The sequence below is a fragment of the Anopheles moucheti genome, chromosome 3, assembly GCF_943734755.1.
Source record: "Anopheles moucheti chromosome 3, idAnoMoucSN_F20_07, whole genome shotgun sequence".
Classification (NCBI taxonomy): domain Eukaryota; kingdom Metazoa; phylum Arthropoda; class Insecta; order Diptera; family Culicidae; genus Anopheles; species Anopheles moucheti.
Genome location: NC_069141.1, coordinates 71963991 through 71980336, shown reverse-complemented (window position 1 = coordinate 71980336; position 16346 = coordinate 71963991). Strand labels below are relative to the sequence as shown.

Here is a 16346-nt window from a genome sequence, read left to right as displayed (position 1 = left end):
AAAACTAAACAATATTCTGGACATTTTTCAAACATTGCGATTGTGTTATTCTGACAATAAGCACAGATAAAAAATAAATAAAAAATGGGACATGTATACATCTTAGCTCATCCTGGCACTGGAAGAGAAGTGTGGAAATTTTGGTCATTTGGCGTGACATTACAGAAAAAATTCAACAAAATCCTTTGAAAACTGAAACGTTGAAAAACGTTCTACATATTCTAAATATTCCTCCTAAGAACCATTTACTATCCATTAGTAAACGAAAGTGGTTAGTGAAGTTGTATTTCATAAACATGACGTACTCGTCTTGGCACCGTCGCAACAGAAATTCCAGTAAAACTTTTCGACCATCGATACTTCCCCTTCTATGCTGGCATTCTATGTTTAGACTTCAACTTCCCCTTTTATGTTTTTGTACAATACTCGATTCCCGAGTGCGTAGACACGAACGCGAAAACACAAGAGTGAGGGAAACACAGTTGGTTTCGTTTTGTGTACGGCAAGGTAATGGTGGTTCTTGATGCGTGCGAGCATAGGCGATGCTTGTCAACGACCATACCATGTTGAACACACCGGTTCTCGTCCGATCACCGAAGTTAAGCAACATCGGGCATGGCTAGTACTTAGGTGGGTGACCACTTGGGAAAACCATGTGTCGTTGGCATCTCTCTCTTTTTTATGCTTATGCTTTTCCCGGTCCCCGGCGGAGGCATCACTCCGTGGTCGGGGGCCGCGTAGCCTTGTTCTATTTTTAGACGTTCGGCAGAGGGTGGGAGGAGGGAGAAGAAGGGTGGAATGTCCTTTTTCCTCGGCGGATGCTGCAGATGACGGTGGTTCTTGATGCGTGCGAGCATAGGCGATGCTTGTCAACGACCATACCATGTTGAACACACCGGTTCTCGTCCGATCACCGAAGTTAAGCAACATCGGGCATGGCTAGTACTTAGGTGGGTGACCACTTGGGAAAACCATGTGTCGTTGGCATCTCTCTCTTTTTTTATGCTTATGCTTATGCTTTTCCCGGTCCCCGGCGGAGGCATCACTTCGTGGTCGGGGGCCGCGTAGCCTTGTTCTATTTTTAGACAATCGGCAGAGGGTGGGAGAAGGGTGAAGAAGGGTGGAATGTCCTTTTTCCTCGGCGGATGCTGCAGACGACGGTGGTTCTTGATGCGTGCGAGCATAGGCGATGCTTGTCAACGACCATACCATGTTGAACACACCGGTTCTCGTCCGATCACCGAAGTTAAGCAACATCGGGCATGGCTAGTACTTAGGTGGGTGACCACTTGGGAAAACCATGTGTCGTTGGCATCTCTCTCTTTTTTTATGCTTATGCTTATGCTTTTCCCGGTCCCCGGCGGAGTCATCAATCCGTGGTCGGGGGCCGCGTAGCCTTGTTCTATTTTTAGACAATCGGCAGAGGGTGGGAGGAGGGAGAAGAAGGGTGGAATGTCCTTTTTCCTCGGCGGATGCTGCAGATGACGGTGGTTCTTGATGCGTGCGAGCATAGGCGATGCTTGTCAACGACCATACCATGTTGAACACACCGGTTCTCGTCCGATCACTGAAGTTAAGCAACATCGGGCATGGCTAGTACTTAGGTGGGTGACCACTTGGGAAAACCATGTGTCGTTGGCATCTCTCTCTTTTTTATGCTTATGCTTATGCTTTTCCCGGTCCCCGGCGGAGTCATCAATCCGTGGTCGGGGGCCGCGTAGCCTTGTTCTATTTTTAGACGTTCGGCAGAGGGTAGGAGGAGGGAGAAGAAGGGTGGAATGTCCGTTTTCTTCGGCGGATTCTGCAGACGACGGTGGTTCTTGATGCGTGCGAGCATAGGCGATGCTTGTCAACGACCATACCATGTTGAACACACCGGTTCTCGTCCGATCACCGAAGTTAAGCAACATCGGGCATGGCTAGTACTTAGGTGGGTGACCACTTGGGAAAACCATGTGTCGTTGGCATCTCTCTCTTTTTTATGCTTATGCTTTTCCCGGTCCCCGGCGGAGGCATCACTCCGTGGTCGGGGGCCGCGTAGCCTTGTTCTATTTTTAGACGTTCGGCAGAGGGTGGGAGGAGGGAAAAGAAGGGTGGAATGTCCTTTTTGTTCGGCGGATGCTGCAGACGACGGTGGTTCTTGATGCGTGCGAGCATAGGCGATGCTTGTCAACGACCATACCATGTTGAACACACCGGTTCTCGTCCGATCACCGAAGTTAAGCAACATCGGGCATGGCTAGTACTTAGGTGGGTGACCACTTGGGAAAACCATGTGTCGTTGGCATCTCTCTCTTTTTTTATGCTTATGCTTATGCTTTTCCCGGTCCCCGGCGGAGGCATCACTTCGTGGTCGGGGGCCGCGTAGCCTTGTTCTATTTTTAGACAATCGGCAGAGGGTGGGAGAAGGGTGAAGAAGGGTGGAATGTCCTTTTTCCTCGGCGGATGCTGCAGACGACGGTGGTTCTTGATGCGTGCGAGCATAGGCGATGCTTGTCAACGACCATACCATGTTGAACACACCGGTTCTCGTCCGATCACCGAAGTTAAGCAACATCGGGCATGGCTAGTACTTAGGTGGGTGACCACTTGGGAAAACCATGTGTCGTTGGCATCTCTCTCTTTTTTATGCTTATGCTTTTCCCGGTCCCCGGCGGAGGCATCACTCCGTGGTCGGGGGCCGCGTAGCCTTGTTCTATTTTTAGACGTTCGGCAGAGGGTGGGAGGAGGGAAAAGAAGGGTGGAATGTCCTTTTTGTTCGGCGGATGCTGCAGACGACGGTGGTTCTTGATGCGTGCGAGCATAGGCGATGCTTGTCAACGACCATACCATGTTGAACACACCGGTTCTCGTCCGATCACCGAAGTTAAGCAACATCGGGCATGGCTAGTACTTAGGTGGGTGACCACTTGGGAAAACCATGTGTCGTTGGCATCTCTCTCTTTTTTTATGCTTATGCTTATGCTTTTCCCGGTCCCCGGCGGAGGCATCACTCCGTGGTCGAGGGCCGCGTAGCCTTGTTCTATTTTTAGACGTTCGGCAGAGGGTAGGAGGAGGGAGAAGAAGGGTGGAATGTCCTTTTTCCTCGGCGGATGCTGCAGACGACGGTGGTTCTTGATGCGTGCGAGCATAGGCGATGCTTGTCAACGACCATACCATGTTGAACACACCGGTTCTCGTCCGATCACCGAAGTTAAGCAACATCGGGCATGGCTAGTACTTAGGTGGGTGACCACTTGGGAAAACCATGTGTCGTTGGCATCTCTCTCTTTTTTATGCTTATGCTTATGCTTTTCCCGGTCCCCGGCGGAGGCATCACTCCGTGGTCGGGGGCCGCGTAGCCTTGTTCTATTTTTAGACGTTCGGCAGAGGGTGGGAGAAGGGTGAAGAAGGGTGGAATGTCCTTTTTCCTCGGCGGATGCTGCAGACGACGGTGGTTCTTGATGCGTGCGAGCATAGGCGATGCTTGTCAACGACCATACCATGTTGAACACACCGGTTCTCGTCCGATCACCGAAGTTAAGCAACATCGGGCATGGCTAGTACTTAGGTGGGTGACCACTTGGGAAAACCATGTGTCGTTGGCATCTCTCTCTTTTTTATGCTTATGCTTATGCTTGTCCCGGTCCCCGGCGGAGGCATCACTTCGTGGTCGGGGGCCGCGTAGCCTTGTTCTATTTTTAGACAATCGGCAGAGGGTGGGAGGAGGGAGAAGAAGGGTGGAATGTCCTTTTTCCTCGGCGGATGCTGCAGACGACGGTGGTTCTTGATGCGTGCGAGCATAGGCGATGCTTGTCAACGACCATACCATGTTGAACACACCGGTTCTCGTCCGATCACCGAAGTTAAGCAACATCGGGCATGGCTAGTACTTAGGTGGGTGTGACCACTTGGGATAACCATGTGTCGTTGGCATCTCTCTCTTTTTTATGCTTATGCTTATGCTTTTCCCGGTCCCCGGCGGAGTCATCAATCCGTGGTCGGGGGCCGCGTAGCCTTGTTCTATTTTTAGACGTTCGGCAGAGGGTAGGAGGAGGGAGAAGAAGGGTGGAATGTCCGTTTTCTTCGGCGGATTCTGCAGACGACGGTGGTTCTTGATGCGTGCGAGCATAGGCGATGCTTGTCAACGACCATACCATGTTGAACACACCGGTTCTCGTCCGATCACCGAAGTTAAGCAACATCGGGCATGGCTAGTACTTAGGTGGGTGACCACTTGGGAAAACCATGTGTCGTTGGCATCTCTCTCTTTTTTATGCTTATGCTTTTCCCGGTCCCCGGCGGAGGCATCACTCCGTGGTCGGGGGCCGCGTAGCCTTGTTCTATTTTTAGACGTTCGGCAGAGGGTGGGAGGAGGGAAAAGAAGGGTGGAATGTCCTTTTTGTTCGGCGGATGCTGCAGACGACGGTGGTTCTTGATGCGTGCGAGCATAGGCGATGCTTGTCAACGACCATACCATGTTGAACACACCGGTTCTCGTCCGATCACCGAAGTTAAGCAACATCGGGCATGGCTAGTACTTAGGTGGGTGACCACTTGGGAAAACCATGTGTCGTTGGCATCTCTCTCTTTTTTTATGCTTATGCTTATGCTTTTCCCGGTCCCCGGCGGAGGCATCACTTCGTGGTCGGGGGCCGCGTAGCCTTGTTCTATTTTTAGACAATCGGCAGAGGGTGGGAGAAGGGTGAAGAAGGGTGGAATGTCCTTTTTCCTCGGCGGATGCTGCAGACGACGGTGGTTCTTGATGCGTGCGAGCATAGGCGATGCTTGTCAACGACCATACCATGTTGAACACACCGGTTCTCGTCCGATCACCGAAGTTAAGCAACATCGGGCATGGCTAGTACTTAGGTGGGTGACCACTTGGGAAAACCATGTGTCGTTGGCATCTCTCTCTTTTTTATGCTTATGCTTTTCCCGGTCCCCGGCGGAGGCATCACTCCGTGGTCGGGGGCCGCGTAGCCTTGTTCTATTTTTAGACGTTCGGCAGAGGGTGGGAGGAGGGAAAAGAAGGGTGGAATGTCCTTTTTGTTCGGCGGATGCTGCAGACGACGGTGGTTCTTGATGCGTGCGAGCATAGGCGATGCTTGTCAACGACCATACCATGTTGAACACACCGGTTCTCGTCCGATCACCGAAGTTAAGCAACATCGGGCATGGCTAGTACTTAGGTGGGTGACCACTTGGGAAAACCATGTGTCGTTGGCATCTCTCTCTTTTTTTATGCTTATGCTTATGCTTTTCCCGGTCCCCGGCGGAGGCATCACTCCGTGGTCGAGGGCCGCGTAGCCTTGTTCTATTTTTAGACGTTCGGCAGAGGGTAGGAGGAGGGAGAAGAAGGGTGGAATGTCCTTTTTCCTCGGCGGATGCTGCAGACGACGGTGGTTCTTGATGCGTGCGAGCATAGGCGATGCTTGTCAACGACCATACCATGTTGAACACACCGGTTCTCGTCCGATCACCGAAGTTAAGCAACATCGGGCATGGCTAGTACTTAGGTGGGTGACCACTTGGGAAAACCATGTGTCGTTGGCATCTCTCTCTTTTTTATGCTTATGCTTATGCTTTTCCCGGTCCCCGGCGGAGGCATCACTCCGTGGTCGGGGGCCGCGTAGCCTTGTTCTATTTTTAGACGTTCGGCAGAGGGTGGGAGAAGGGTGAAGAAGGGTGGAATGTCCTTTTTCCTCGGCGGATGCTGCAGACGACGGTGGTTCTTGATGCGTGCGAGCATAGGCGATGCTTGTCAACGACCATACCATGTTGAACACACCGGTTCTCGTCCGATCACCGAAGTTAAGCAACATCGGGCATGGCTAGTACTTAGGTGGGTGACCACTTGGGAAAACCATGTGTCGTTGGCATCTCTCTCTTTTTTATGCTTATGCTTATGCTTGTCCCGGTCCCCGGCGGAGGCATCACTTCGTGGTCGGGGGCCGCGTAGCCTTGTTCTATTTTTAGACAATCGGCAGAGGGTGGGAGGAGGGAGAAGAAGGGTGGAATGTCCTTTTTCCTCGGCGGATGCTGCAGACGACGGTGGTTCTTGATGCGTGCGAGCATAGGCGATGCTTGTCAACGACCATACCATGTTGAACACACCGGTTCTCGTCCGATCACCGAAGTTAAGCAACATCGGGCATGGCTAGTACTTAGGTGGGTGACCACTTGGGATAACCATGTGTCGTTGGCATCTCTCTCTTTTTTATGCTTATGCTTATGCTTTTCCCGGTCCCCGGCGGAGTCATCAATCCGTGGTCGGGGGCCGCGTAGCCTTGTTCTATTTTTAGACGTTCGGCAGAGGGTAGGAGAAGGGTGAAGAAGGGTGGAATGTCCTTTTTCCTCGGCGGATGCTGCAGACGACGGTGGTTCTTAATGCGTGCGAGCATAGGCGATGCTTGTCAACGACCATACCATGTTGAACACACCGGTTCTCGTCCGATCACCGAAGTTAAGCAACATCGGGCATGGCTAGTACTTAGGTGGGTGACCACTTGGGAAAACCATGTGTCGTTGGCATCTCTCTCTTTTTTTATGCTTATGCTTATGCTTTTCCCGGTCCCCGGCGGAGGCATCACTTCGTGGTCGGGGGCCGCGTAGCCTTGTTCTATTTTTAGACAATCGGCAGAGGGTGGGAGAAGGGTGAAGAAGGGTGGAATGTCCTTTTTCCTCGGCGGATGCTGCAGACGACGGTGGTTCTTAATGCGTGCGAGCATAGGCGATGCTTGTCAACGACCATACCATGTTGAACACACCGGTTCTCGTCCGATCACCGAAGTTAAGCAACATCGGGCATGGCTAGTACTTAGGTGGGTGACCACTTGGGAAAACCATGTGTCGTTGGCATCTCTCTCTTTTTTTATGCTTATGCTTATGCTTTTCCCGGTCCCCGGCGGAGTCATCAATCCGTGGTCGGGGGCCGCGTAGCCTTGTTCTATTTTTAGACAATCGGCAGAGGGTGGGAGGAGGGAGAAGAAGGGTGGAATGTCCTTTTTCCTCGGCGGATGCTGCAGACGACGGTGGTTCTTGATGCGTGCGAGCATAGGCGATGCTTGTCAACGACCATACCATGTTGAACACACCGGTTCTCGTCCGATCACCGAAGTTAAGCAACATCGGGCATGGCTAGTACTTAGGTGGGTGTGACCACTTGGGAAAACCATGTGTCGTTGGCATCTCTCTCTTTTTTTATGCTTATGCTTATGCTTTTCCCGGTCCCCGGCGGAGTCATCAATCCGTGGTCGGGGGCCGCGTAGCCTTGTTCTATTTTTAGACAATCGGCAGAGGGTGGGAGGAGGGAGAAGAAGGGTGGAATGTCCTTTTTCCTCGGCGGATGCTGCAGACGACGGTGGTTCTTGATGCGTGCGAGCATAGGCGATGCTTGTCAACGACCATACCATGTTGAACACACCGGTTCTCGTCCGATCACCGAAGTTAAGCAACATCGGGCATGGCTAGTACTTAGGTGGGTGACCACTTGGGAAAACCATGTGTCGTTGGCATCTCTCTCTTTTTTTATGCTTATGCTTATGCTTTTCCCGGTCCCCGGCGGAGTCATCAATCCGTGGTCGGGGGCCGCGTAGCCTTGTTCTATTTTTAGACAATCGGCAGAGAGTAGGAGGAGGGAGAAGAAGGGTGGAATGTCCTTTTTGTTCGGCGGATGCTGCAGACGACGGTAGTTCTTGATGCGTGCGAGCATAGGCCATGCTTGTCAACGACCATACCATGTTGAACACACCGGTTCTCGTCCGATCACCGAAGTTAAGCAACATCGGGCATGGCTAGTACTTAGGTGGGTGTGACCACTTGGGAAAACCATGTGTCGTTGGCATCTCTCTCTTTTTTTATGCTTATGCTTATGCTTTTCCCGGTCCCCGGCGGAGGCATCACTTCGTGGTCGGGGGCCGCGTAGCCTTGTTCTATTTTTAGACAATCGGCAGAGAGTAGGAGAAGGGTGAAGAAGGGTGGAATGTCCTTTTTCCTCGGCGGATGCTGCAGACGACGGTAGTTCTTGATGCGTGCGAGCATAGGCCATGCTTGTCAACGACCATACCATGTTGAACACACCGGTTCTCGTCCGATCACCGAAGTTAAGCAACATCGGGCATGGCTAGTACTTAGGTGGGTGACCACTTGGGAAAACCATGTGTCGTTGGCATCTCTCTCTTTTTTATGCTTATGCTTATGCTTGTCCCGGTCCCCGGCGGAGGCATCACTTCGTGGTCGGGGGCCGCGTAGCCTTGTTCTATTTTTAGACAATCGGCAGAGGGTGGGAGGAGGGAGAAGAAGGGTGGAATGTCCTTTTTCCTCGGCGGATGCTGCAGACGACGGTGGTTCTTGATGCGTGCGAGCATAGGCGATGCTTGTCAACGACCATACCATGTTGAACACACCGGTTCTCGTCCGATCACCGAAGTTAAGCAACATCGGGCATGGCTAGTACTTAGGTGGGTGTGACCACTTGGGAAAACCATGTGTCGTTGGCATCTCTCTCTTTTTTTATGCTTATGCTTATGCTTTTCCCGGTCCCCGGCGGAGGCATCACTTCGTGGTCGGGGGCCGCGTAGCCTTGTTCTATTTTTAGACGTTCGGCAGAGGGTAGGAGAAGGGTGAAGAAGGGTGGAATGTCCTTTTTCCTCGGCGGATGCTGCAGACGACGGTAGTTCTTGATGCGTGCGAGCATAGGCCATGCTTGTCAACGACCATACCATGTTGAACACACCGGTTCTCGTCCGATCACCGAAGTTAAGCAACATCGGGCATGGCTAGTACTTAGGTGGGTGTGACCACTTGGGAAAACCATGTGTCGTTGGCATCTCTCTCTTTTTTATGCTTATGCTTATGCTTTTCCCGGTCCCCGGCGGAGGCATCACTCCGTGGTCGGGGGCTGCGTAGCCTTGTTCTATTTTTAGACGTTCGGCAGAGGGTGGGAGAAGAAGGGTGGAATGTCCTTTTTCCTCGGCGGATGCTGCAGACGACGGTGGTTCTTGATGCGTGCGAGCATAGGCCATGCTTGTCAACGACCATACCATGTTGAACACACCGGTTCTCGTCCGATCACCGAAGTTAAGCAACATCGGGCATGGCTAGTACTTAGGTGGGTGACCACTTGGGAAAACCATGTGTCGTTGGCATCTCTCTCTTTTTTATGCTTATGCTTATGCTTGTCCCGGTCCCCGGCGGAGGCATCACTCCGTGGTCGGGGGCCGCGTAGCCTTGTTCTATTTTTAGACGTTCGGCAGAGGGTGGGAGGAGGGAGAAGAAGGGTGGAATGTCCTTTTTCCTCGGCGGATGCTGCAGATGACGGTGGTTCTTGATGCGTGCGAGCATAGGCGATGCTTGTCAACGACCATACCATGTTGAACACACCGGTTCTCGTCCGATCACCGAAGTTAAGCAACATCGGGCATGGCTAGTACTTAGGTGGGTGACCACTTGGGAAAACCATGTGTCGTTGGCATCTCTCTCTTTTTTATGCTTATGCTTATGCTTTTCCCGGTCCCCGGCGGAGGCATCACTCCGTGGTCGGGGGCTGCGTAGCCTTGTTCTATTTTTAGACGTTCGGCAGAGGGTGGGAGAAGAAGGGTGGAATGTCCTTTTTCCTCGGCGGATGCTGCAGACGACGGTGGTTCTTGATGCGTGCGAGCATAGGCCATGCTTGTCAACGACCATACCATGTTGAACACACCGGTTCTCGTCCGATCACCGAAGTTAAGCAACATCGGGCATGGCTAGTACTTAGGTGGGTGACCACTTGGGAAAACCATGTGTCGTTGGCATCTCTCTCTTTTTTATGCTTATGCTTATGCTTGTCCCGGTCCCCGGCGGAGGCATCACTCCGTGGTCGGGGGCCGCGTAGCCTTGTTCTATTTTTAGACGTTCGGCAGAGGGTGGGAGGAGGGAGAAGAAGGGTGGAATGTCCTTTTTCCTCGGCGGATGCTGCAGATGACGGTGGTTCTTGATGCGTGCGAGCATAGGCGATGCTTGTCAACGACCATACCATGTTGAACACACCGGTTCTCGTCCGATCACCGAAGTTAAGCAACATCGGGCATGGCTAGTACTTAGGTGGGTGACCACTTGGGAAAACCATGTGTCGTTGGCATCTCTCTCTTTTTTATGCTTATGCTTATGCTTTTCCCGGTCCCCGGCGGAGGCATCACTCCGTGGTCGGGGGCCGCGTAGCCTTGTTCTATTTTTAGACGTTCGGCAGAGGGTAGGAGGAGGGAGAAGAAGGGTGGAATGGTGGTTCTTGATGCGTGCGAGCATAGGCGATGCTTGTCAACGACCATACCATGTTGAACACACCGGTTCTCGTCCGATCACCGAAGTTAAGCAACATCGGGCATGGCTAGTACTTAGGTGGGTGACCACTTGGGAAAACCATGTGTCGTTGGCATCTCTCTCTTTTTTATGCTTATGCTTATGCTTTTCCCGGTCCCCGGCGGAGGCATCACTCCGTGGTCGAGGGCCGCGTAGCCTTGTTCTATTTTTAGACGTTCGGCAGAGGGTAGGAGGAGGGAGAAGAAGGGTGGAATATCCTTTTTCCTCGGCGGATGCTGCAGACGACGGTGGTTCTTGATGCGTGCGAGCATAGGCGATGCTTGTCAACGACCATACCATGTTGAACACACCGGTTCTCGTCCGATCACCGAAGTTAAGCAACATCGGGCATGGCTAGTACTTAGGTGGGTGACCACTTGGGAAAACCATGTGTCGTTGGCATCTCTCTCTTTTTTATGCTTATGCTTATGCTTTTCCCGGTCCCCGGCGGAGGCATCACTCCGTGGTCGGGGGCCGCGTAGCCTTGTTCTATTTTTAGACAATCGGCAGAGAGTAGGAGGAGGGAGAAGAAGGGTGGAATGTCCTTTTTGTTCGGCGGATGCTGCAGACGACGGTAGTTCTTGATGCGTGCGAGCATAGGCCATGCTTGTCAACGACCATACCATGTTGAACACACCGGTTCTCGTCCGATCACCGAAGTTAAGCAACATCGGGCATGGCTAGTACTTAGGTGGGTGTGACCACTTGGGAAAACCATGTGTCGTTGGCATCTCTCTCTTTTTTTATGCTTATGCTTATGCTTTTCCCGGTCCCCGGCGGAGTCATCAATCCGTGGTCGGGGGCCGCGTAGCCTTGTTCTATTTTTAGACAATCGGCAGAGAGTAGGAGGAGGGAGAAGAAGGGTGGAATGTCCTTTTTGTTCGGCGGATGCTGCAGACGACGGTAGTTCTTGATGCGTGCGAGCATAGGCCATGCTTGTCAACGACCATACCATGTTGAACACACCGGTTCTCGTCCGATCACCGAAGTTAAGCAACATCGGGCATGGCTAGTACTTAGGTGGGTGTGACCACTTGGGAAAACCATGTGTCGTTGGCATCTCTCTCTTTTTTTATGCTTATGCTTATGCTTTTCCCGGTCCCCGGCGGAGGCATCACTTCGTGGTCGGGGGCCGCGTAGCCTTGTTCTATTTTTAGACAATCGGCAGAGAGTAGGAGGAGGGAGAAGAAGGGTGGAATGTCCTTTTTGTTCGGCGGATGCTGCAGACGACGGTAGTTCTTGATGCGTGCGAGCATAGGCCATGCTTGTCAACGACCATACCATGTTGAACACACCGGTTCTCGTCCGATCACCGAAGTTAAGCAACATCGGGCATGGCTAGTACTTAGGTGGGTGTGACCACTTGGGAAAACCATGTGTCGTTGGCATCTCTCTCTTTTTTATGCTTATGCTTATGCTTTTCCCGGTCCCCGGCGGAGGCATCACTCCGTGGTCGGGGGCTGCGTAGCCTTGTTCTATTTTTAGACGTTCGGCAGAGGGTGGGAGAAGAAGGGTGGAATGTCCTTTTTCCTCGGCGGATGCTGCAGACGACGGTGGTTCTTGATGCGTGCGAGCATAGGCCATGCTTGTCAACGACCATACCATGTTGAACACACCGGTTCTCGTCCGATCACCGAAGTTAAGCAACATCGGGCATGGCTAGTACTTAGGTGGGTGACCACTTGGGAAAACCATGTGTCGTTGGCATCTCTCTCTTTTTTATGCTTATGCTTATGCTTGTCCCGGTCCCCGGCGGAGGCATCACTCCGTGGTCGGGGGCCGCGTAGCCTTGTTCTATTTTTAGACGTTCGGCAGAGGGTGGGAGGAGGGAGAAGAAGGGTGGAATGTCCTTTTTCCTCGGCGGATGCTGCAGATGACGGTGGTTCTTGATGCGTGCGAGCATAGGCGATGCTTGTCAACGACCATACCATGTTGAACACACCGGTTCTCGTCCGATCACCGAAGTTAAGCAACATCGGGCATGGCTAGTACTTAGGTGGGTGACCACTTGGGAAAACCATGTGTCGTTGGCATCTCTCTCTTTTTTATGCTTATGCTTATGCTTGTCCCGGTCCCCGGCGGAGGCATCACTCCGTGGTCGGGGGCCGCGTAGCCTTGTTCTATTTTTAGACAATCGGCAGAGAGTAGGAGGAGGGAGAAGAAGGGTGGAATGTCCTTTTTGTTCGGCGGATGCTGCAGACGACGGTAGTTCTTGATGCGTGCGAGCATAGGCCATGCTTGTCAACGACCATACCATGTTGAACACACCGGTTCTCGTCCGATCACCGAAGTTAAGCAACATCGGGCATGGCTAGTACTTAGGTGGGTGACCACTTGGGAAAACCATGTGTCGTTGGCATCTCTCTCTTTTTTTATGCTTATGCTTATGCTTTTCCCGGTCCCCGGCGGAGGCATCACTTCGTGGTCGGGGGCCGCGTAGCCTTGTTCTATTTTTAGACAATCGGCAGAGGGTGGGAGAAGGGTGAAGAAGGGTGGAATGTCCTTTTTCCTCGGCGGATGCTGCAGACGACGGTGGTTCTTAATGCGTGCGAGCATAGGCGATGCTTGTCAACGACCATACCATGTTGAACACACCGGTTCTCGTCCGATCACCGAAGTTAAGCAACATCGGGCATGGCTAGTACTTAGGTGGGTGACCACTTGGGAAAACCATGTGTCGTTGGCATCTCTCTCTTTTTTATGCTTATGCTTATGCTTTTCCCGGTCCCCGGCGGAGTCATCAATCCGTGGTCGGGGGCCGCGTAGCCTTGTTCTATTTTTAGACGTTCGGCAGAGGGTAGGAGGAGGGAGAAGAAGGGTGGAATATCCTTTTTCCTCGGCGGATGCTGCAGACGACGGTGGTTCTTGATGCGTGCGAGCATAGGCCATGCTTGTCAACGACCATACCATGTTGAACACACCGGTTCTCGTCCGATCACCGAAGTTAAGCAACATCGGGCATGGCTAGTACTTAGGTGGGTGACCACTTGGGAAAACCATGTGTCGTTGGCATCTCTCTCTTTTTTATGCTTATGCTTATGCTTTTCCCGGTCCCCGGCGGAGGCATCACTCCGTGGTCGAGGGCCGCGTAGCCTTGTTCTATTTTTAGACGTTCGGCAGAGGGTAGGAGGAGGGAGAAGAAGGGTGGAATGTCCTTTTTCCTCGGCGGATGCTGCAGACGACGGTGGTTCTTGATGCGTGCGAGCATAGGCGATGCTTGTCAACGACCATACCATGTTGAACACACCGGTTCTCGTCCGATCACCGAAGTTAAGCAACATCGGGCATGGCTAGTACTTAGGTGGGTGACCACTTGGGAAAACCATGTGTCGTTGGCATCTCTCTCTTTTTTATGCTTATGCTTATGCTTTTCCCGGTCCCCGGCGGAGGCATCACTCCGTGGTCGGGGGCCGCGTAGCCTTGTTCTATTTTTAGACGTTCGGCAGAGGGTGGGAGGAGGGAGAAGAAGGGTGGAATGTCCTTTTTCCTCGGCGGATGCTGCAGATGACGGTGGTTCTTGATGCGTGCGAGCATAGGCGATGCTTGTCAACGACCATACCATGTTGAACACACCGGTTCTCGTCCGATCACCGAAGTTAAGCAACATCGGGCATGGCTAGTACTTAGGTGGGTGACCACTTGGGAAAACCATGTGTCGTTGGCATCTCTCTCTTTTTTATGCTTATGCTTATGCTTTTCCCGGTCCCCGGCGGAGTCATCAATCCGTGGTCGGGGGCCGCGTAGCCTTGTTCTATTTTTAGACGTTCGGCAGAGGGTAGGAGGAGGGAGAAGAAGGGTGGAATATCCTTTTTCCTCGGCGGATGCTGCAGACGACGGTGGTTCTTGATGCGTGCGAGCATAGGCCATGCTTGTCAACGACCATACCATGTTGAACACACCGGTTCTCGTCCGATCACCGAAGTTAAGCAACATCGGGCATGGCTAGTACTTAGGTGGGTGACCACTTGGGAAAACCATGTGTCGTTGGCATCTCTCTCTTTTTTATGCTTATGCTTATGCTTTTCCCGGTCCCCGGCGGAGGCATCACTCCGTGGTCGAGGGCCGCGTAGCCTTGTTCTATTTTTAGACGTTCGGCAGAGGGTAGGAGGAGGGAGAAGAAGGGTGGAATGTCCTTTTTCCTCGGCGGATGCTGCAGACGACGGTGGTTCTTGATGCGTGCGAGCATAGGCGATGCTTGTCAACGACCATACCATGTTGAACACACCGGTTCTCGTCCGATCACCGAAGTTAAGCAACATCGGGCATGGCTAGTACTTAGGTGGGTGACCACTTGGGAAAACCATGTGTCGTTGGCATCTCTCTCTTTTTTATGCTTATGCTTATGCTTTTCCCGGTCCCCGGCGGAGGCATCACTCCGTGGTCGGGGGCCGCGTAGCCTTGTTCTATTTTTAGACGTTCGGCAGAGGGTGGGAGGAGGGAGAAGAAGGGTGGAATGTCCTTTTTCCTCGGCGGATGCTGCAGATGACGGTGGTTCTTGATGCGTGCGAGCATAGGCGATGCTTGTCAACGACCATACCATGTTGAACACACCGGTTCTCGTCCGATCACCGAAGTTAAGCAACATCGGGCATGGCTAGTACTTAGGTGGGTGACCACTTGGGAAAACCATGTGTCGTTGGCATCTCTCTCTTTTTTATGCTTATGCTTATGCTTTTCCCGGTCCCCGGCGGAGTCATCAATCCGTGGTCGGGGGCCGCGTAGCCTTGTTCTATTTTTAGACGTTCGGCAGAGGGTAGGAGGAGGGAGAAGAAGGGTGGAATATCCTTTTTCCTCGGCGGATGCTGCAGACGACGGTGGTTCTTGATGCGTGCGAGCATAGGCGATGCTTGTCAACGACCATACCATGTTGAACACACCGGTTCTCGTCCGATCACCGAAGTTAAGCAACATCGGGCATAGCTAGTACTTAGGTGGGTGACCACTTGGGAAAACCATGTGTCGTTGGCATCTCTCTCTTTTTTATGCTTATGCTTATGCTTTTCCCGGTCCCCGGCGGAGGCATCACTCCGTGGTCGGGGGCCGCGTAGCCTTGTTCTATTTTTAGACGTTCGGCAGAGGGTAGGAGGAGGGAGAAGAAGGGTGGAATGTCCTTTTTCCTCGGCGGATGCTGCAGACGACGGTGGTTCTTGATGCGTGCGAGCATAGGCGATGCTTGTCAACGACCATACCATGTTGAACACACCGGTTCTCGTCCGATCACCGAAGTTAAGCAACATCGGGCATGGCTAGTACTTAGGTGGGTGTGACCACTTGGGAAAACCATGTGTCGTTGGCATCTCTCTCTTTTTTTATGCTTATGCTTATGCTTTTCCCGGTCCCCGGCGGAGGCATCACTTCGTGGTCGGGGGCCGCGTAGCCTTGTTCTATTTTTAGACAATCGGCAGAGAGTAGGAGGAGGGAGAAGAAGGGTGGAATGTCCTTTTTGTTCGGCGGATGCTGCAGACGACGGTAGTTCTTGATGCGTGCGAGCATAGGCCATGCTTGTCAACGACCATACCATGTTGAACACACCGGTTCTCGTCCGATCACCGAAGTTAAGCAACATCGGGCATGGCTAGTACTTAGGTGGGTGTGACCACTTGGGAAAACCATGTGTCGTTGGCATCTCTCTCTTTTTTTATGCTTATGCTTATGCTTTTCCCGGTCCCCGGCGGAGGCATCACTCCGTGGTCGGGGGCCGCGTAGCCTTGTTCTATTTTTAGACAATCGGCAGAGAGTAGGAGGAGGGAGAAGAAGGGTGGAATGTCCTTTTTGTTCGGCGGATGCTGCAGACGACGGTAGTTCTTGATGCGTGCGAGCATAGGCCATGCTTGTCAACGACCATACCATGTTGAACACACCGGTTCTCGTCCGATCACCGAAGTTAAGCAACATCGGGCATGGCTAGTACTTAGGTGGGTGTGACCACTTGGGAAAACCATGTGTCGTTGGCATCTCTCTCTTTTTTTATGCTTATGCTTATGCTTTTCCCGGTCCCCGGCGGAGGCATCACTTCGTGGTCGGGGGCC

The 16346-nt window shown here is 52.5% G+C and overlaps 49 non-coding genes across 49 annotated transcripts; all 49 read left to right on the top strand.

Moving 5' to 3' along the window:
- Window positions 1-548: 548 nt before the first annotated feature.
- Window positions 549-667, top strand: LOC128306063 (5S ribosomal RNA). Its single transcript, XR_008287494.1, has one exon. It is a non-coding gene; the product is annotated as a 5S ribosomal RNA (ribosomal RNA).
- A 201-nt stretch (window positions 668-868) lies between these two features.
- LOC128306062 (5S ribosomal RNA) lies at window positions 869-987 on the top strand. The gene has a single exon (XR_008287493.1). It is a non-coding gene; the product is annotated as a 5S ribosomal RNA (ribosomal RNA).
- Window positions 988-1195: 208 nt separating this feature from the next.
- Window positions 1196-1314, top strand: LOC128306061 (5S ribosomal RNA). The gene has a single exon (XR_008287492.1). It is a non-coding gene; the product is annotated as a 5S ribosomal RNA (ribosomal RNA).
- Window positions 1315-1522: 208 nt separating this feature from the next.
- On the top strand, window positions 1523-1641 carry LOC128306067 (5S ribosomal RNA). The gene has a single exon (XR_008287497.1). It is a non-coding gene; the product is annotated as a 5S ribosomal RNA (ribosomal RNA).
- A 207-nt stretch (window positions 1642-1848) lies between these two features.
- Window positions 1849-1967, top strand: LOC128306060 (5S ribosomal RNA). The gene has a single exon (XR_008287491.1). It is a non-coding gene; the product is annotated as a 5S ribosomal RNA (ribosomal RNA).
- Window positions 1968-2168: 201 nt separating this feature from the next.
- Window positions 2169-2287, top strand: LOC128306059 (5S ribosomal RNA). Its single transcript, XR_008287490.1, has one exon. It is a non-coding gene; the product is annotated as a 5S ribosomal RNA (ribosomal RNA).
- A 208-nt stretch (window positions 2288-2495) lies between these two features.
- On the top strand, window positions 2496-2614 carry LOC128306058 (5S ribosomal RNA). Its single transcript, XR_008287489.1, has one exon. It is a non-coding gene; the product is annotated as a 5S ribosomal RNA (ribosomal RNA).
- Window positions 2615-2815: 201 nt separating this feature from the next.
- Window positions 2816-2934, top strand: LOC128306057 (5S ribosomal RNA). The gene has a single exon (XR_008287488.1). It is a non-coding gene; the product is annotated as a 5S ribosomal RNA (ribosomal RNA).
- A 208-nt stretch (window positions 2935-3142) lies between these two features.
- On the top strand, window positions 3143-3261 carry LOC128306055 (5S ribosomal RNA). Its single transcript, XR_008287486.1, has one exon. It is a non-coding gene; the product is annotated as a 5S ribosomal RNA (ribosomal RNA).
- Window positions 3262-3468: 207 nt separating this feature from the next.
- LOC128306054 (5S ribosomal RNA) lies at window positions 3469-3587 on the top strand. The gene has a single exon (XR_008287485.1). It is a non-coding gene; the product is annotated as a 5S ribosomal RNA (ribosomal RNA).
- Window positions 3588-3794: 207 nt separating this feature from the next.
- On the top strand, window positions 3795-3915 carry LOC128306095 (5S ribosomal RNA). The gene has a single exon (XR_008287524.1). It is a non-coding gene; the product is annotated as a 5S ribosomal RNA (ribosomal RNA).
- A 207-nt stretch (window positions 3916-4122) lies between these two features.
- LOC128306053 (5S ribosomal RNA) lies at window positions 4123-4241 on the top strand. The gene has a single exon (XR_008287484.1). It is a non-coding gene; the product is annotated as a 5S ribosomal RNA (ribosomal RNA).
- A 201-nt stretch (window positions 4242-4442) lies between these two features.
- Window positions 4443-4561, top strand: LOC128306052 (5S ribosomal RNA). The gene has a single exon (XR_008287483.1). It is a non-coding gene; the product is annotated as a 5S ribosomal RNA (ribosomal RNA).
- A 208-nt stretch (window positions 4562-4769) lies between these two features.
- On the top strand, window positions 4770-4888 carry LOC128306051 (5S ribosomal RNA). The gene has a single exon (XR_008287482.1). It is a non-coding gene; the product is annotated as a 5S ribosomal RNA (ribosomal RNA).
- Window positions 4889-5089: 201 nt separating this feature from the next.
- Window positions 5090-5208, top strand: LOC128306050 (5S ribosomal RNA). Its single transcript, XR_008287481.1, has one exon. It is a non-coding gene; the product is annotated as a 5S ribosomal RNA (ribosomal RNA).
- Window positions 5209-5416: 208 nt separating this feature from the next.
- On the top strand, window positions 5417-5535 carry LOC128306048 (5S ribosomal RNA). Its single transcript, XR_008287480.1, has one exon. It is a non-coding gene; the product is annotated as a 5S ribosomal RNA (ribosomal RNA).
- Window positions 5536-5742: 207 nt separating this feature from the next.
- On the top strand, window positions 5743-5861 carry LOC128306047 (5S ribosomal RNA). Its single transcript, XR_008287479.1, has one exon. It is a non-coding gene; the product is annotated as a 5S ribosomal RNA (ribosomal RNA).
- Window positions 5862-6068: 207 nt separating this feature from the next.
- On the top strand, window positions 6069-6187 carry LOC128306075 (5S ribosomal RNA). Its single transcript, XR_008287505.1, has one exon. It is a non-coding gene; the product is annotated as a 5S ribosomal RNA (ribosomal RNA).
- A 207-nt stretch (window positions 6188-6394) lies between these two features.
- LOC128306046 (5S ribosomal RNA) lies at window positions 6395-6513 on the top strand. The gene has a single exon (XR_008287478.1). It is a non-coding gene; the product is annotated as a 5S ribosomal RNA (ribosomal RNA).
- Window positions 6514-6721: 208 nt separating this feature from the next.
- On the top strand, window positions 6722-6840 carry LOC128306045 (5S ribosomal RNA). The gene has a single exon (XR_008287477.1). It is a non-coding gene; the product is annotated as a 5S ribosomal RNA (ribosomal RNA).
- A 208-nt stretch (window positions 6841-7048) lies between these two features.
- On the top strand, window positions 7049-7169 carry LOC128306093 (5S ribosomal RNA). The gene has a single exon (XR_008287522.1). It is a non-coding gene; the product is annotated as a 5S ribosomal RNA (ribosomal RNA).
- A 208-nt stretch (window positions 7170-7377) lies between these two features.
- On the top strand, window positions 7378-7496 carry LOC128306043 (5S ribosomal RNA). The gene has a single exon (XR_008287475.1). It is a non-coding gene; the product is annotated as a 5S ribosomal RNA (ribosomal RNA).
- A 208-nt stretch (window positions 7497-7704) lies between these two features.
- LOC128306092 (5S ribosomal RNA) lies at window positions 7705-7825 on the top strand. The gene has a single exon (XR_008287521.1). It is a non-coding gene; the product is annotated as a 5S ribosomal RNA (ribosomal RNA).
- Window positions 7826-8033: 208 nt separating this feature from the next.
- Window positions 8034-8152, top strand: LOC128306042 (5S ribosomal RNA). Its single transcript, XR_008287474.1, has one exon. It is a non-coding gene; the product is annotated as a 5S ribosomal RNA (ribosomal RNA).
- Window positions 8153-8359: 207 nt separating this feature from the next.
- LOC128306090 (5S ribosomal RNA) lies at window positions 8360-8480 on the top strand. The gene has a single exon (XR_008287519.1). It is a non-coding gene; the product is annotated as a 5S ribosomal RNA (ribosomal RNA).
- Window positions 8481-8688: 208 nt separating this feature from the next.
- On the top strand, window positions 8689-8809 carry LOC128306089 (5S ribosomal RNA). The gene has a single exon (XR_008287518.1). It is a non-coding gene; the product is annotated as a 5S ribosomal RNA (ribosomal RNA).
- Window positions 8810-9009: 200 nt separating this feature from the next.
- LOC128306041 (5S ribosomal RNA) lies at window positions 9010-9128 on the top strand. Its single transcript, XR_008287473.1, has one exon. It is a non-coding gene; the product is annotated as a 5S ribosomal RNA (ribosomal RNA).
- A 207-nt stretch (window positions 9129-9335) lies between these two features.
- Window positions 9336-9454, top strand: LOC128306040 (5S ribosomal RNA). The gene has a single exon (XR_008287472.1). It is a non-coding gene; the product is annotated as a 5S ribosomal RNA (ribosomal RNA).
- A 200-nt stretch (window positions 9455-9654) lies between these two features.
- Window positions 9655-9773, top strand: LOC128306039 (5S ribosomal RNA). The gene has a single exon (XR_008287471.1). It is a non-coding gene; the product is annotated as a 5S ribosomal RNA (ribosomal RNA).
- A 207-nt stretch (window positions 9774-9980) lies between these two features.
- LOC128306161 (5S ribosomal RNA) lies at window positions 9981-10099 on the top strand. Its single transcript, XR_008287585.1, has one exon. It is a non-coding gene; the product is annotated as a 5S ribosomal RNA (ribosomal RNA).
- A 175-nt stretch (window positions 10100-10274) lies between these two features.
- Window positions 10275-10393, top strand: LOC128306160 (5S ribosomal RNA). The gene has a single exon (XR_008287584.1). It is a non-coding gene; the product is annotated as a 5S ribosomal RNA (ribosomal RNA).
- Window positions 10394-10600: 207 nt separating this feature from the next.
- On the top strand, window positions 10601-10719 carry LOC128306159 (5S ribosomal RNA). Its single transcript, XR_008287583.1, has one exon. It is a non-coding gene; the product is annotated as a 5S ribosomal RNA (ribosomal RNA).
- A 207-nt stretch (window positions 10720-10926) lies between these two features.
- On the top strand, window positions 10927-11047 carry LOC128306088 (5S ribosomal RNA). The gene has a single exon (XR_008287517.1). It is a non-coding gene; the product is annotated as a 5S ribosomal RNA (ribosomal RNA).
- Window positions 11048-11255: 208 nt separating this feature from the next.
- On the top strand, window positions 11256-11376 carry LOC128306087 (5S ribosomal RNA). The gene has a single exon (XR_008287516.1). It is a non-coding gene; the product is annotated as a 5S ribosomal RNA (ribosomal RNA).
- A 208-nt stretch (window positions 11377-11584) lies between these two features.
- Window positions 11585-11705, top strand: LOC128306086 (5S ribosomal RNA). Its single transcript, XR_008287515.1, has one exon. It is a non-coding gene; the product is annotated as a 5S ribosomal RNA (ribosomal RNA).
- A 200-nt stretch (window positions 11706-11905) lies between these two features.
- On the top strand, window positions 11906-12024 carry LOC128306158 (5S ribosomal RNA). The gene has a single exon (XR_008287582.1). It is a non-coding gene; the product is annotated as a 5S ribosomal RNA (ribosomal RNA).
- A 207-nt stretch (window positions 12025-12231) lies between these two features.
- On the top strand, window positions 12232-12350 carry LOC128306157 (5S ribosomal RNA). The gene has a single exon (XR_008287581.1). It is a non-coding gene; the product is annotated as a 5S ribosomal RNA (ribosomal RNA).
- A 207-nt stretch (window positions 12351-12557) lies between these two features.
- On the top strand, window positions 12558-12676 carry LOC128306154 (5S ribosomal RNA). The gene has a single exon (XR_008287579.1). It is a non-coding gene; the product is annotated as a 5S ribosomal RNA (ribosomal RNA).
- Window positions 12677-12884: 208 nt separating this feature from the next.
- Window positions 12885-13003, top strand: LOC128306153 (5S ribosomal RNA). Its single transcript, XR_008287578.1, has one exon. It is a non-coding gene; the product is annotated as a 5S ribosomal RNA (ribosomal RNA).
- Window positions 13004-13210: 207 nt separating this feature from the next.
- LOC128306152 (5S ribosomal RNA) lies at window positions 13211-13329 on the top strand. The gene has a single exon (XR_008287577.1). It is a non-coding gene; the product is annotated as a 5S ribosomal RNA (ribosomal RNA).
- Window positions 13330-13536: 207 nt separating this feature from the next.
- LOC128306151 (5S ribosomal RNA) lies at window positions 13537-13655 on the top strand. Its single transcript, XR_008287576.1, has one exon. It is a non-coding gene; the product is annotated as a 5S ribosomal RNA (ribosomal RNA).
- Window positions 13656-13862: 207 nt separating this feature from the next.
- On the top strand, window positions 13863-13981 carry LOC128306150 (5S ribosomal RNA). Its single transcript, XR_008287575.1, has one exon. It is a non-coding gene; the product is annotated as a 5S ribosomal RNA (ribosomal RNA).
- Window positions 13982-14188: 207 nt separating this feature from the next.
- Window positions 14189-14307, top strand: LOC128306149 (5S ribosomal RNA). Its single transcript, XR_008287574.1, has one exon. It is a non-coding gene; the product is annotated as a 5S ribosomal RNA (ribosomal RNA).
- Window positions 14308-14514: 207 nt separating this feature from the next.
- On the top strand, window positions 14515-14633 carry LOC128306148 (5S ribosomal RNA). Its single transcript, XR_008287573.1, has one exon. It is a non-coding gene; the product is annotated as a 5S ribosomal RNA (ribosomal RNA).
- Window positions 14634-14840: 207 nt separating this feature from the next.
- On the top strand, window positions 14841-14959 carry LOC128306147 (5S ribosomal RNA). Its single transcript, XR_008287572.1, has one exon. It is a non-coding gene; the product is annotated as a 5S ribosomal RNA (ribosomal RNA).
- Window positions 14960-15166: 207 nt separating this feature from the next.
- On the top strand, window positions 15167-15285 carry LOC128306069 (5S ribosomal RNA). Its single transcript, XR_008287499.1, has one exon. It is a non-coding gene; the product is annotated as a 5S ribosomal RNA (ribosomal RNA).
- A 207-nt stretch (window positions 15286-15492) lies between these two features.
- On the top strand, window positions 15493-15613 carry LOC128306085 (5S ribosomal RNA). Its single transcript, XR_008287514.1, has one exon. It is a non-coding gene; the product is annotated as a 5S ribosomal RNA (ribosomal RNA).
- A 208-nt stretch (window positions 15614-15821) lies between these two features.
- On the top strand, window positions 15822-15942 carry LOC128306084 (5S ribosomal RNA). The gene has a single exon (XR_008287513.1). It is a non-coding gene; the product is annotated as a 5S ribosomal RNA (ribosomal RNA).
- A 208-nt stretch (window positions 15943-16150) lies between these two features.
- LOC128306083 (5S ribosomal RNA) lies at window positions 16151-16271 on the top strand. Its single transcript, XR_008287512.1, has one exon. It is a non-coding gene; the product is annotated as a 5S ribosomal RNA (ribosomal RNA).
- Window positions 16272-16346: the final 75 nt, after the last annotated feature.